The following is a 3,524-nucleotide window of genomic DNA, read 5'->3' on the forward strand; positions in this document are numbered from 1 at the left end:
TTAAGTATCTTGAGGTGACCGCTGCTGTGTTTTGGCACTACATAAACCTGATTGAAATGAAAAACGCTGCTCGGGTTTGTGTGCGTTCAGTTATCCACAGCTTACCTGAGGTCCTGACACATCATGCCAGCTAGGTTGAAGTTTAGACTTTGGTTTGATTCTTTTCTCTTTTTCTCTTTTTAGCCGTTTGCTGTAGATTTGTAGGCATGCTTGGGATCATTGTCCTACTGCATGACCCGATTTGGGAAAAGCTTAAGCTGACGGACAGATGGCCGCAGAATTAACTCCAGAATACTTTGATACACAGAGGAGCTCCTTGACAAACTAATACTAATTAAAGGTTCAGGAACAAGCTTTTACACTAATAAGGCTATGGCAGTACAGTGGTGCAGCGGTTAGCATCATCGCCTCACAGGAGAACGGTCCTGGGTTTGAAGCGACTCTGTGTTCTCCCAGTGTCTCATGGATTCTCTCTGAGTGAACACATTTTTTTAAATAAAAGGGACATAAATGGAGGGCTGCCTTGGACATTACAACAATTGTGTAACTTTTCAACATTTAAATGAGATTTAAAGTGCAGCTCAAGTTCCTTTCATTTTTAATGCCCTGAATTTTTCAAATATGACATCTACTAATTGGAAGGTTGTTGGTTTGATCCCTGTTCAGTCCATGCTCCGGTCTGCATGCCTAATATCCTTGGGCATGATACTAAACCCAAGCTGCTGTCCGATGGACCCATCGGGGTGTGAATGTGTGTGAGTTTTAGATAGACAGTAGAACAAACATCCTGTGTAAATGAGGGAAGCAGTCTGAGTGCTCAGGTATAATGAAAACGCTCTTTAGAAGAACCAGGCCAAATAAATATCATGTCAGGTGAAAGAGGTTAATCACACAGATGCTGTTAGCTGCTGGGAATGTGGTTCACAGGGTTTTTGTGTGTCTATTATTATTGTTTTACTCTTAATGCCACAATTGAAGCTTATTTTTTAACAGTCCACATTTGGCAAATGAGTCATGTTGAAAGAACATGATGCACTCTCAAACTATTATAACGTGTATGAATGCAACAGTGCAACAATGCTTGCAGTGCAGTGCAGAAAGTGAACATGTGTTCCTGTGTGGGAAAGCACAACACGGCCTTGTTGCAGCTCCCGTTACTGCAGCTGACACTTCTTGAACTGATTTAAGACAGAGCCTGGAAGCTCCCCCCCCGACTTACTGCTTACCTCTCACGCTAAAGCTTGCTAACCTTGATGCTTGTTGACACATAGAAATAAAAGCTTTGTTAAGAAATCACAGAAACTTCCATTTAATTTCCGTGTGCAGAGTCAGCACCCCGTGGTACTTGCAGTGCATTTACCTCACAGAAGCCTTCCAGTGTCCCTCCACGCTGCTGGAAGTTAAGTCCAAATATTTCTCCCTCTGTGGCGAGCTCCTCTGTCAGTTCACTCCACTGAACTAAAACCATGCTCCATGTGCACTCACCCCCTGCCTCCCTCTGTATCCTCCAATCTCTCTGTCTCTTTCCTTCTAAATCCCTCCCTCCTTCTCATCGTACTCTTGACCCGCTCGCTTTCTCTTGCTTTTGTTTCAGTTCAGTTCAGTTGTTCCATATTGATATAATAGTTTTTTAAACCATAATGCCATAGCATGAAAATACAATTTAATTAACCCTTTTACACCTAACATAGAACAAATCCACCAGAGTTTCTTTCACATTTTTACATGCTGTTGTGGCATTTTTGGAACATTTCAAGTTTCAAACACTATGCATCAGTACAACCATTATATCCCAAATGTACCCCGCCTTTCGCCCTATGACAGCTGGGATAGGCTCCAGCGCCCCCCGCGACCCTGAAAAGGATAAGCGGAAGCGAATGGATGGATGGATGTATAATATGTATGTATTCAGTCCACATGTAAGTATTAAGTGTCACAGTTTTCTAGTTACAGAAATGTCAAACATATACCCCTCAAAAAAGCTGTTATATTAATTTTTATAAACTGCAGCAAAAATGAAAATAGATATTACTGTGCACCATTTTCAAAAAAGGGAAATCTATCTGTCATTTATGCTGAAGTGACATATACGATGGTAACGTCAGGTTTGTAGTGCTTTGTTGCTTGGTCTGAGTATTTGTTGATGTTGATATTGTTAGTGTTGTTTTACAGAGATGAAACACTGCACCACAGGCTGACTTACATCATGTAGCTGGCACAGAAGTAACTCTGTATATGTATAGATTCAATGAATTCATTAAAAACTGCATTAAATCATTAATTAAATGTTCCATTAATTAATTAGGATTGGAATTAATTGATTAAATAAATATTTCAATAATTCATTGAATGTCCATTCGTTTCATTTAAAAAATGAATAAGTGATTTCTTTATTTCCAATTGTATTTAATTAATAACACATTTAATTAATTATTTAATGGTGTATTTATTTAATTCATTCTGGCACTCCTGGCGCTGCGGCTGTGGTAATTAATTAATGTTATCAAAGTCAGGGGGGCGGGGTTAACGCTGCCACTGCAGCTTGTCTAACACCTGATTGGTTACCGTGCAAACTAAGCCAAGACAGTTGATCCCGGATAATCGATGGCTTTGAACTGTTGGTGGTGTGGACCAGTGTGGATAAAATCAGATTAGCATCAGATTTGTGTGGGTGTTGGTGTTTCGGTCATGTTACGTTTAACCATGAAACACATCGTGCAGACTTCTGGATGTTAGAAGAAAACTAATACCGCTCATGAATGAGTCCTTCATAACTAAACGTGTTAATAGCACCTTTAGATTTATATGATAGTTTGCTTGTATTTCAGTAATAACCTATTTATTTCAGTAGTGGTGCACAGTTCTTACCTGTTTGTCCTGTTCGGCTGTCAGTGAAGGCTGATCGCAGATCTCATTAAATCAGTAAACTGTGTAAAATGGTCTGTATTTGTAAAGTGCTTTACACATCCAGTCATCCACCCATTCACACACACACACTGGTGATTGCAGCCACAGCCACCCTGGGGCGCACTGACAGAGGCGAGGCTGCCGGACACTGGCGCCACCGGGCCCTCTGACCACCACCAGTAGGCAACGGGTGAAGTGTCTTGCCCAAGGACACAACGACCGAGACTGTGACTGGGGCTCGAACCGGCAACCTTCCGATTACAACCATTTCGCCCATGTATGACCTTCAGTTTCTGTCCCTGTCAGGCTATCTGAATAATTAGGTTGTGCTTTGAACAGAAACTGGCCTTTTTCACAGAAATAATGAGAGGAACTGGGAGTAATTTCTTTGATGGAGAAGGACAAAAAGGCAAAAGCCACTAAGTACAGTATCTGTGACCACCAGGAGAACAATTTCAACTGTGACAGTGAGTCATTTAAACCATAAGAAACTGTTCTGATGCAACATTTGACATGCTTACAAAAAGTCCAACAATACCTTTTCTTTCATTCTTTTTTAATTGTTTGCTTGTTTTACAAAAGCAGTCATAAAGCATCAATAAATATTTGGTCTTCAT

At 40.6% G+C, this 3,524-nt stretch overlaps 1 protein-coding gene across 1 annotated transcript in view; it reads right to left on the bottom strand.

Moving 5' to 3' along the window:
- The window catches only part of LOC102307644 (cadherin-12), a 35,045-nt gene extending 33,595 nt beyond the window's left edge, over positions 1-1,450 (bottom strand). The window contains exon 1 of the mRNA XM_042215886.1: positions 1,361-1,450. The gene's annotated coding sequence lies outside the window, so the exon portion shown is untranslated. The remainder of the gene's footprint in view (positions 1-1,360) is intronic.
- Between the last annotated feature and the right edge of the window lie 2,074 nt (positions 1,451-3,524).

This window comes from Haplochromis burtoni, unplaced genomic scaffold (assembly GCF_018398535.1).
Source record: "Haplochromis burtoni strain Fernald_Lab_line unplaced genomic scaffold, NCSU_Asbu1 Contig_858, whole genome shotgun sequence".
Lineage (NCBI taxonomy): Eukaryota > Metazoa > Chordata > Actinopteri > Cichliformes > Cichlidae > Haplochromis > Haplochromis burtoni.